Source organism: Oncorhynchus keta, chromosome 19 (assembly GCF_023373465.1).
Source record: "Oncorhynchus keta strain PuntledgeMale-10-30-2019 chromosome 19, Oket_V2, whole genome shotgun sequence".
Lineage (NCBI taxonomy): Eukaryota > Metazoa > Chordata > Actinopteri > Salmoniformes > Salmonidae > Oncorhynchus > Oncorhynchus keta.
This window is the reverse complement of record NC_068439.1, coordinates 48,316,468-48,329,266: the sequence shown is the minus strand read 5'-3', so window position 1 is coordinate 48,329,266 and position 12,799 is coordinate 48,316,468.

The window sequence follows — 12,799 nt, the reverse complement described above, 5'->3', positions numbered from 1 at the left end:
GGCGAGGCAATCATTTGAGAAACCAAGGCTGTCGATTCTGCCGATGAGGATGTGGTGATTGACAGAGTCGAAAGCCTTGGTCAGATCAATGAATCCGGCTGCACAGTAATGTTTCTTATCGATGGCGGTTAAGATATCGTTTAGGACCTTGAGCGTGGCTGAGGTGCACCCATGACCAGCTCTGAAACCAGATTGCATAGCAGAGAAGGTATGGTGAGATTCGAAATGGTCGGTAATCTGTTTGCTGACTTGGCTTTCGAAGACCTTAGAAAGGCATGGTAGGATAGATATAGGTCTGTAGCAGTTTGGGTCAAGAGTGTCCCCCCCCCTTTGAAGAGGGGGATGACCGCAGCTGCTTTCCAATCTTTGGGAATCTCAGACGACACGAAAGAGAGGTTGAACAGGCTAGTAATAGGGGTGGCAACAATTTCGGCAGATAATTTTAGAAAGAAAGGTTCCAGATTGTCTAGCCCGGCTGATTTTTAGGGGTCCAGATTTTGCAGCTCTTTCAGAACATCAGCTGAACGGATTTAGGAGAAGGAGAAATGGGGAAGGCTTGGGTGGTTGCTGTGGGGGGTGCAGTGCTGTTGACCGGGGTAGGAGTAGCCAGGTGGAAAGCATGGCCAGGCGTAGAAAAATGCTTATTGAAATTCTCAATTATGGTGGATTTATCAGTGGTGACAGTGTTTCCTATCTTCAGTGCAGTGGGCAGCTGGGAGGAGGTGTTCTTATTCTCCATGGACTTTACAGTGTCCCAGAACTTTTTTGAGTTAGTGTTGCAGGAAGCAAATTTCTGCTTGAAAAAGCTAGCCTTGGCTTTTCTAACTGCCTGTGTATAAATGTTTCTAGCTTCCCTGAACAGCTGCATATCACGGGGGCTGTTCGATGCTAATGCAGAACGCCATAGGATGTTTTTGTGTTGGTTAAGGGCAGTCAGGTCTGGGGAGAACCAAGGGCTATATCTGTTCCTGGTTCTAAATTTCTTGAATTTATTTAAGATGGTTAGGAAGGTATTTAAAAAAAATATCCAGGCATCCTCTACTGACGGGATGAGATCAATATCCTTCCAGGATACCCCGGCCAGGTCGATTAGAAAGGCCTGCTCGCTGAAGTGTTTCAGGGAGCGTTTTACAGTGATGAGTGGAGGTCGTTTGACCGCTGACCCATTACGGATGCAGGCAATGAGGCAGTGATCGCTGAGATCTTGGTTGAAGACAGCAGAGGTGTATTTAGAGGGCAAGTTGGTTAGGATGATATCTATGAGGGTGTCCGTGTTTAAGGCTTTGGGGGGGTACCTGGTAGGTTCATTGATAATTTGTGTGAGATTGAGGGCATCAAGTTTAGTTTGTAGGATGGCTGGGGTGTTAAGCATGTTCCAGTTTAGGTCGCCTAGCAGCACGAGCTCTGAAGATAGATGAGGGGCAATCAGTTCACATATGGTGTCCAGAGCACAGCTGGGGGCAGAGGGTGGTCTATAGCAGGCGGCAACGGTGAGAGACTTGTTTTTAGAGAGGTGGATTTTTAAAAGTAGAAGTTCAAATTGTTTGGGTACAGACCTGGATAGTAGGACAGAACTCTGCAGGCTATCTTTGCAGTAGATTGCAACACCGCCCCCTTTGGCAGTTCTATCTTGTCTGAAAATGTTGTAGTTTGGAATTCAAATTTCAGAATATTTGGTGGTCTTCCTAAGCCAGGATTCAGACACAGCTAGAACATCCGGGTTGGCAGAGTGTGCTAAAGCAGTGAATAGAACAAACTTAGGGAGGAGGCTTCTAATGTTAACATGCATGAAACCAAGGCTATTACGGTTACAGAAGTCGTCAAAAGAGAGCGCCTGGGGAATAGGAGTGGAGCTAGGCACTGCAGGGCCTGGATTCACCTCTACATTGCCAGAGGAACAGAGGAGGAGTAGAATAAGGGTGCGGCTAAAGGCAATAAGAATTGGTCGTCTAGAACGTCTGGAACAGAGAGTAAAAGGAGGTTTCTGGGGGCGATAAAATAGCATCAAGGTATAATGTACAGACAAAGGTATGGTAGGATGTGAATACAGTGGAGGTAAACCTAGGTATTGAGTGATGAAGTGAGAGATATTGTCTCTAGAAACATCATTGAAACCAGGAGATGTCATTGCATGTGTGGGTGGTGACGTAGTTTTACTCATTTCTGTTGAAGAATAGTCGTAGGCGGCCACATTGCGTAAGTGGTCACATGGTGGCTCCGAGAGAGATTCTCACATAAAATACAGAGGTAGCCATTACTCCAATCGGTCCTAGTGAAAAACGAATTGTCCCGACGGATATATTATCGAATAGATATTAGAAAAACATCTTGATGATGGATTCTAAACAACGTTTGCTATGTTTCTGTCGATATTATGGAGCTAATTTGGAATATTTTTCACTGTTTCCGTGACTGCAATTTCTCAGCCAAACGTGAAGAACAAACGGAGCTATTTCGCCTACAAAAATAATCTTTGGGGAAAAAATTAACTTTGGCAATCTACCTGGGAGTCTCGTGAGTGAAAACATCCGAAGTTCATCAAAGGTAAACGATTTAATTTGATTGCTTTTCTGACTTGTGACAAGGTTGCCTGCTGCTAGCAGGGCATAATGCTATGCTTGGCTATTGATAGACTTAAACAAATGCTTGTCTAGCTTTGGCTGTAAAGCATATTTTGAAAATCTGAGATGACAGGGTGATTAACAAAAGGCTAAGCTGTGTCTCAGTATATTTCATTTGTGATTTTCATGAATAGGAATATTTATGTCCGTTGCGTTATACTAATTAGTGTCAGGCGATGATTACGCTCCCGGATACGGGATGGGTAGTATCAAGAGTGATGACCCATGAAGAAATGTCACTGAGCTGTTTGGTAAAAGTGGGAAGGAAAGGAAAGAAAGGACCATTGCTACAGGTCAAATAGCTGAGGGAAAATGTAGAATCAGAGCCTGGCTGGAGAGATGAACAATGATGTTCGAGCAAGCCATGGAGAGCCCAGATGGTTTGGAGCTGTTCCCATGCCTCGTGGATGTGCCCTGTGGAGCCTCAAAGGTGGTAAAGATTCCAAATCAGAACTCCAGACAAAATGACATTTACCTCTCTCAAAGAACAGTGCAGGGTTGGGTAGAGCTGATGGAGGACACCAGACCTGTCATCACAGCAGCTGACTGTCAGAAGAAACATGTGAGTCAGTCTTGTGATGCTTTCCTAATTTTTATTTAACCTTTATTTAACTAGGCAAGTCAGTTAAGAACAAATTATTATTTACAATGACGGCCTACGCCGGCCAAACCTGGGCCAATTGTGCGCTGCCCTATGGGACTCCCAATCACAGCTGGTTGTGATACAGCATGGAATTGAACCAGGGTCTGTAGTGACGCCTCTAGCACTGAAATGCAGTGCCTTAGACCGCTGCGCCACTCGGGAGCCCCAGTGCTCCACTCAGCTTCATTAAGGTGAGCAGAGAAAAGAGAGTCACACACCAGTTGGGTCCAGTAAAAAATGGTACCCACCTGTTGACATAGAACATCTACAGGACGAGGAACAGAAAATAGTCTGAAGAATGCTGTTGGACGAACCTGATGTGTTCGCACAGGAAGGTGGAAATATCAGCTGCATTCCGATCCTTAAGCTGAAACTCAACTTGAAGGATAACATGCCTGTCCAGAAAAGTTACAACTCCATTCTGAAACCTCTATACAAAGAAGTGAGAGAATATGTCCAAAACCTACTGGAGAAAGACTGGGTCAAGAAATCCACATCTCCATATTCATCCCCTCGGTCTGCATGCGCAAGAAGGACAGCAGCCCGAGGTTATGTGTTGACTTCAGGGAGCTGAATCACAAGACCATCCCTGACCATCATCTGTTGCCACGGATACAAGACCTGCTGGATAACCTAGGGGGATACACATGGCTCTCGATACTCGACCAAGGCAGCGCTTACCATCAAGGCAGCGGTTACCATCAAGGCTACGTGGATGAAAGCTCAAGACAAGCCACCTTGTTCAGCACCTCCTGAGGGCTATATGAGTGGGTCCGCATCCCCTTTGGTTTGACCAACAGCCCATCCGCTTTCCAGAGGTGTATGGAAGGAGTTCTAGATGGCATGAGAGACGACTGCTGATCTCCATATCTCTGGACGATGTTCTCCTCTATTCCAAGACGTTCAGTGAACATGTGGAAGACCTGAGAAGAGTGGTTAGTCGGATGAGGAAGCACAGCATCAAACTGTGGCCGAAAAAGTGTGACGTCTTCAGAAGCTGAGTGAGGTACATAGGTTGGATTGTATCCAGCAAGGGAGTACAAATCGACCCAAAAGACTTGGAGGCTGTGTTGCAGCTAAAGGAGAGGGAGCCACAGACAGTTGGAGAGGTCAGGACTCTGCTGGGACGCTTCAGCCACTACATGCCTTTCATCCAAGATATCTCCATGATGGCCAAACCTCTATTTGAGCTGCTACAAAGTCCATCAGCAGAAAAGGGGAAAACTGCCAAGTCAACCAGAGGAAAAACCCAGGCCAAAATGGTTAGCAATGGACAACGGCATCCTAAGACACCATTCCAGTGGATGGCTGTACAAAGAACCATCATAGCCAAGTTGGTGGACATGCTAACCAATCCACCCATACTAGCATACCTAGACTGTGACGTACCATTTGTGCTACACACTGACGTCTCAATGAGGCTCTAAGGGGCTGTCCTTCACCAACATCAGAACGGGAGACTATGTGTAATCAAGTATGGGTCAAGAACGCTAACTCCAGCAGAGAAAAACTACCACCTCCACTCTGGCAAACTTGAGTTTTTAGCACTTAAATAGGCGATCTGTTACAAATTACAGGCCTGGGAAAATGAATGCAGACGCTGACACACTGTCTCATTGTCCTGTCATTCTCTACAACCACGTGGGTGAATACACAGAATCTATGCCACCAGAAGTAATCTCAGCGGTATGGCAAGGAAGCAGAGCAGTGAAAAATTAGGATGTTCCATGGGTGGCTGCTTTGCAAGTCAACTCTAGAGAGGGGTGGTATATCACCTGAAGGCGTGCCTGCCATCACACCAGAGGAAATCAAGGCTGCACGGCAATCAGATAAATAGTCTCACTGAAAAAGAAAAGATGGAATCCAAATAAAATAAAATAAAATTGTATTAGTCAAATGCGCCAAATTAAACAGGTAGACCTGACATGGAAATGTTTACTTACGAGCCCCAGTGCAGTTTCCGAAATATGGATAAGAATAAGAGATAAAAGTAACAAGTTATTAACAAGAGCAGCAGTTTTTAAAAAATCAAATCAAATCAAATGTATTTGTCACATACACATGGTTGGCAGATGTTAATGCGAGTGTAGCGAAATGCTTGTGCTTCTAGTTCCGACAATGCAGTAATAACCAACGAGTAATCTAACCTAACAATTCCAAAACTACTACCTTATACACACAAGTGTAAAGGGATAAAGAATATGTACATAAAGATATGAATGAGTGATGGTACAGAACGGCATAGGTAAGATGCAGTAGATGGTTTCGAGTACAGTATATACATATGAGATACGTAATGTAGGGTATGTAAACAAAGTGGCATAGTTTAAAGTGGATAGTGATACATGTATTACATAAAGATGCAGTAGATGATATAGAGTACAGTATATACATATACATATGAGATGAGTAATGTAGGGTATGTAAACATTATATTAAGTAGCATTGTTTAAAGTGACTAGTGATATATTTTACATGAAATCCCATTACTAAAGTGGCTGGAGTTGAGTCAGTGTGTTGGTAGCAGCCACTCAATGTTAGTGGTGGCTGTTTAACAGTCTGATGGCCATCTGTAGAAGTTTGTGAGTGAGATGCGCCTTCTTCACGATGCTGTCTGTGTGGGTTGACCAATTCAGTTTGTCTGTGATGTTACCTACCCTCACCACCTGGTGGCGAAGTCCACAATCATCCCTTGTTTTCAGTGGAAGTCCGAGGGCCCCAGTACCCAGTTCCACAAGTTTGGAGATTGGTACTATGGTGTTAAATGCTGAGCTGTGAGTCGTTACCTACCCTCACCATGAACAGCATTCTTACATGGTAGGATATTCCTCTTGTCCAGATGGGTTAGGGCAGTGTGCAGTGTGGTTGAGATTGCATTGTCTGTGGACCTATTTGGGCGGTAAGCAAATTGGAGTGGGTTTAGGGTGTCAGGTAGGGTGGAGGTGATATGGTGCTTGACTAGTCTCTCAAAGTACTTCATGATGACGGAAGTGAGTGCTACAGGGCGGTTGTCGTTTAGCTCAGTTACCTTAGCTTTCTTGGGAACAGGAACAATGGTGGCCCTCTTGAAGCATGTGGAAACAGCAGACTGGGATAAGGATTGATTGAATATTCCGTAAACACACCAGCCAGCTGGTCTGCGCATGCTCTGAGGGCGCGGCTGGGGATGCCGTCTGGGCCTGCAGCCTTTCGAAGTTAACACGTTTAAATGTTTTACTCACGTCGGCTGCAGTGAAGGAGAGTCCGCATGTTTTGGCTGCAGTGAAGGAGAGTCTGCATGTTTTGGTTGTGGGCCGTGTCAGTGGCACTGTATTGTTCTCAAAGCGGGCAAAATAATATTTAGTCTGCCTGGGAGCAAGACATCCTGGTCCGTGATGGGGCTATTTTTGTAATCCGTGATTGACTGTAGACCCTGCCACATACCTCTTGTGTCTGAGCCGTTGAATTGCGACTCTACTTTGTCTCTATACTGACGCTTAGCTTGTTTGATTGCCTTGCTGAGGGAATAGCTACACTGTTTGTATTCGGTCATGTTTCCGGTCACCTTGCCCTGGTTAAAAGCAGTGGTTCGCGCTTTCAGTTTCACACGAATGCTGCCATCAATCCACGGTTTCTGGTTTGGGAATGTTTTAATCGTTGCTATGGGAAGGACATCTTCAATGCACGTTCTAATGAACTCGCTCACCGAATCAGCGTATTCGTCAATGTTGTTGTTGGACGCAGTGCGGAACATATCCCAGTCCACGTTCCAAATCTTTTCAGTCTCCTGAGGGGGAATAGATTTTGTCGTGCCCTCTTCACGACTGTCTTGGTGTGCTTGGACCATGTTAGTTTGTTGGTGATGTGGATGCCAAGGAACTTGAAGCTCTCAACCTGCTCCACTACAGCCCCGTCGATTAGAATGGGGGCGTGCTCGGTCCTATATTCTTAATCCTGTAGTCCACAATCATCTCCTTTGTTTTGATCACGTTAAGGGAGAGGTTGTTGTCCTGGCACCACACGGTCAGGTCTCTGACCTCCTCCCTATAGGCTGTCTCATTGTTGTTGGTGATCAGGCCTACCACTGTTGTGTCATTGACAAATGTAATAATGGTGTTGGAGTTGTGCCTGTCCGTGCATTCATGAGTGAACAGGGAGTACAGGAGGGGGCTGAGCACGGACCCCTGAGGGTCCCCTGTGTTGAGGATCGGTGTGGCGGAGGTGTTGTTATCTACCCTTTCCACCTGGGGGCGGACCGTCAGGAAGTCCAGGATCCGGTTGCAGAGGGAGGTGTTTAGTCCCAGGATCCTTAGCTTATTGATGAGCTTTGAGGGCACTATGGTGTTGAATGCTGAGCTGTAGTCAATGAATAGTATTCTCACATAGGTGTTCCTTTTGTCTAGGTGGGTAAGGGCAGTGTGGAGTGCAATAGAGACTGAATCATCTGTGGATCTGTTGGGGCGGTATGCAAATTGGAGTGGGTCTAGGGTTTCTGGGATGATGGTGTTGATGTGAACAGCCTTTCAAAGCACTTCATGGCTACAGACATGAGTGCTACTGGTCAGTAGTAATTTAGGCAGGTTACCTTAGTTATTGGGCACAGGCACTATGGTGGTCTGCTTAAAACATGTTGGTATTACAGACTCGGATGGGGAGAGGTTGAAAATGTCAGTGAAGACACTTGCTAGCTCGGAGTACATGTCCTGGTCATCCAGCTAGCTCTGCGGTCTTGTGTCTAAAGGTCTTACTCACATCAGCTGAGGAGAGTGTAATCACACAGTCTTCCTGTACAGCTGGCGCTCTCATGCATGTTTCAGTGTTATTTGCCTCGAAGCGAGCATGTAAGTAGTTTAGCTCATCTGGTAGGCTCGTGTCACTGGGCAGCTCTCAGCTGTGCTTCCCTTTGTAGTCTGTAATTGTTTGCAAGCCCTGCCACATCCAACGAGCATCAGAGCCGATATAGTACGACTCAATCTTAGTCCTGTATTGACGCTTTTCCTGTTTGATGGTTCGTTGGAGGGCATAGCAGAATTTCTTATAAGCTTCCGGGTTAGAGTCCCGCTCCTTGAAAACCGCAGCTCTAGCCTTTAGCTCAGTGCGGATGCTGCCTGTAATCCATGGCTTCTGGTTGGGGTATGCACATACGGTCACTGTGGGGACGACGTCATCGATGCACTTATTGATGAAACCAATGACTGATGTGGTGTACTCCTCAATGCCATTGGAGGAATCCCGGAACATATTCCATATTCAACATCTCCTTCATCCTACCACTTTTGTATTGATCTAGTCACTGGTGCTTCCTGCTTTCATTTTTGCTTGGAAACAGGAATCAGGAGGATGGAATTATGGTCAGATTTGCCAAATGGAGGGCAAGGGAGAGCTTTGTATGCGTGTCTGTGTGTGGAGTATAGGTGGTCCAGAGTTATTTTCCCTTTGGTTGCACATTTAACATGCTGATAGAAATTTGGTAAAACTGATTTAAGTTTCCCTGCATTCAGTTTCCCTGCATTACCTTGAGCCAAATGACAAAGAGAAAAATAAATAAGGAGCTTAGTCCATGAGTGGAACAAGCTGGTCATGGAAAATGGAATCCTGTACAGACAGGGTGGACAACAAAAGCAACTTGTACTACCCAGGAAGCTGAAATCAGTGATGCTGAAGAACTTACACGACGACTTGGAGCAGACAAAGACAAAGAGATCCATCTGGTCTAGGGAAAAGATTTTACTGGCGATTCATGTAGCGTGAAGTTGAAGACTATGTGATCAGACAGTGTGCATGTACAGTTGACGTCGGAAGTTTACATGCACTTAGGTAGGAGTCATTAAACTCGTTTTTCAACCACTCCACAAATTTCTTGTGGAGTTTTGGCAAGTCGGTTAGGACATCTACTTTGTGCATGACACAAGTAATTTTTCCAACAATTGTTTACAGACAGATTATTTCACTTATAATTCACTGTATCACGATTCCAGTGGGTCAGAAGTTTACATACACTAAGTCGACTGTGCCTTAAAAACAGCTTGGAAAATTCCAGAAAATAATGTCATGGTTTAAAAGCTTCTGAGGCTAATTGACATAATTTGAGCCAATTGGAGGTGTCCCTGTGGATGTATTTCAAGGTCTACCTTCAAACTCAGTGCCTCTTTGCTTGACATCATGGGAAAATCTAAAGAAATCAGCCAAGACCTCTGAAAAATAATTGTAGACCTCCACAACTCTGTTGCATCCTTGGGAGCAATTTCCAAATGCCTGTACAAACAATAGTACACAAGTATAAACACCATGGGACCACGCAGCCGCCAAACCGATCATGAAGGAGACATGTTCCGTCTCCTAGAGATGAACGTACTTTGGTGTGAAAAGTGCAAATCAATCCCAGAACAACAGCAAAGGACCTTGTGAAGATGTTGGGGGAAACAGGTACAAAAGTATCTACATCCACAGTAAAATGAGTCCTATATCGACATAAACTGAAAGGCCGCTCAGCAAGGAAGAATCCACTGCTCCAAAACCGCCATAAAAAAAACAGACTACGGTTTGCAACTGCACATGGGGACAAAGATCGTACTTTTTGAAGAAATGTCCTTTGGTCTGATGAAACAAAAATGGAACTGATTGGCCATAATGACCATCGTTATGTTTGGAGGACAAATGGGAGCCGTGCAAGCCGAAGAACACCATCCCAACCGTGAAGCACAGGGGTGGCAGCATCATGTTGTGGGGGTGCTTTTCTGCAGGAGGGACTGCTGCACCTCACAAAATAGGTGGCATCATGAGGATGGAAAATTATGTGGGTATATTGAAGCAACATCTCAAGACATCAGTCGGGAAGTTAAAGCTTGAGTCACAAATGGGTTTTTCAAAAGGACAATGACCCCAAGCAAACTTCCAAAGTTGTGGCAAAATGGCTTAAGGACAACAAAGTCAAGGTATTGGAGTGGGAATGAGATGAAAGACTTCAACTGTCCTGATTAAGTCGGTCCAGCCAGTTGGGTTTTCAGTTCATCGTGCAGACAGGAATAAGGCCACTGTTTTTCCTGGGGACCTTCAATGCTGCAGAAGTGTTTTGGTACCCATCCCCAGATCTGTGCCTCGACACCATCCTATCTTGGAGCTCTTCGGACAATTCCTTCGACCTCATGGCTTGGTTTTTGCTTTGACAAAGTCATCGGGACCTTAAATAGACAGGTGTGTACCTTTCCAAATCATGTCCAATAAATTCAATTTTCCACAGGTGGACTCCAATCAAGTTGTAGAAACATCTCAAGGATGATCAATGGAAACAGGATTCACCTTAACTCAATGTTGAGTCTCATAGCAAACGGTCCAAATACTTATGTAACTAAGTTATTTAGACTTTTTATTTTCAATACATTTGCAAACATTTCTAAAAACGTGTTTTTGCCGTGTCATTATGGGGTATTGTGTATAGATTAATGAGAGAAAAAAAAACGATGTAATCAATTTTAGAATAAGGCTGTAACGTAACAAAATGTGGAAAAAGTCAAGGGTATCTGAATACTTCCCGAATGCCTTATCGATAGATAGATAGATAGATAGATAGATAGATAGATAGATGGGCAGGTGAAAAGGTTAACTTATGTTTATATTTCCTTGAGGTAATGCAGGGTTTCCCAACTAGTGATTTTATTTGTCCCCACAAGTTTTCTGATTAAAATAATATAAATGTTTTTTATAAAAACAAATGAATTTTCATTGTTGGACATGAAAGTGTGTAAAATCAGTGATTTTAATTCAGGATCGTATCCCAATTTAATCACCGTTTGAAATAATTTTTAATAATGTTCTAGCCCCCCGACCATCTGCTCAAGAAAGAATCGTCCTGCCATCGTCCGGATGTAGTTGGGGACCATATTATACCACTAGGTGTTGCTCTAAGTCTGTAGCTGTATTAGGAGTTGAACTAGGACCCCATACAGTTTCCAGGAGCAGCTTTGGATAGATTGAGAGCCACTGGGAAAAAATACCTTATTGTTTTTGTTGGAAACTCTTGTCCAAATTGCAATGTCTTTCGTGTTTGTATGTCCAATGTTGTTCCCAGAGTGGTGGTCCGTTCTCCATCGGTGCACGAGGAGGGGGAGTTCCCCCCAATCCCTATCACTGGGTCTCGGCCTCCCCGTCACCATTCTGCAGATCTGGTTGGCAGACGGCAGGAGGCTTGTGAAGAGGTTCAACCTATCGCATCGGTTGGTATTACACTGTTACAACCCCTCATATACTGTTAACTGTATAGGAACCTACTGTACAGGAACGTGTCTATCCCCGAGTGCCCTCTCTAAGCAGTTGATCCTTACATCCATGATTCTTATAAGCCCAGTACACTGAATAAGCCAGGGCTTTTAAGATTATCCTTCTGACCATAATGTTAAGAGATCAAGCAGATATGACTGTTGAAGATGATGTAATGGTTCTTCATCCTACCAAGGTTTAGAGTGCACCAGGGGCCATGTTATCCCCGAGCATGGGGCATCATGTTATATCACATAATTAGAATTCCCAGAACAGATATTCCAATTCAAGTCAAAGTTCCAAAAATGGTTGTAAAGGGAAGGCAAACCGGTACCTTCTATTTCGAGCTAACGTGTTCTATCTCCTGCTGCATGGGGCCTGCTGCATGCAGAAAACCTGATGTGAGCCCTGTCTGGCGACGTTGTAAATCTATAAGATCCCTAGAGAGGAATTGCATAACTCAGATGCAGCGTTTATTATGTAACAGGGTTAGCTGAGAGAGAGGGGAGAGAAGACAACCCAGACCTCAGGATCCTGTATGACGTTCCAATAGAGTATATGAGGCTTCATATAAATAATAGATTATGTTGAGTATATAGTCGTATAGAGCAGTTGTTCCCAACCTTTTTGGGACCGTGGCACATCTTTTTATTTTTTTATTCAACCTTTATTTAACTAGTTAGTTAAGAACACATTCTTATTTACAATGACGGCCTACGAACTGCCTTGTTCACGGGCAGAACGACAGATTTGATGGGATATACAATTCTGTGGCACCCCTAACATTTCCCGATTCATGTATTTCGTGGTAATGATCGCCATCGTATCTGATACATCCTGTTTATAGATTAAATAGGATTTATTTGAAATATTTTCATCATTTTTAAAGTTCCTTACTCATGATGGTTAATTTGTATGTACCCCATTAAAAGCGTCCTGTGAATCTGACCAGAAAGAAAACCAGCGGCAGACCAGTTGGGGACCACTGCTATAGAGAGCAATGGTGTGTAGACGATAAAGAGAACAATGTTTTGCCTCCCGAGTGGCGTAGTGGTCTCAGGCACTGCATCACAGTTGTTAGCTGTGCCACTAGAGATCCTGGTTCGAGTCCAGGCTCTGTCGCAGCCGGCTGTGACCGGGAGACCCATGGGGCGGTGCACAATTAGCCCAGCGTCGCCCGTTTAGGTGACGGTTTGGCAGGCAGGGATGTCCTTGTCCCATCGCGCTCTAGCGACTCCTTTGGCGGGCCTGGCGCATGCAAGCTGACACAGTTGCCAGATGTACAGTGTTTCCTCCGACA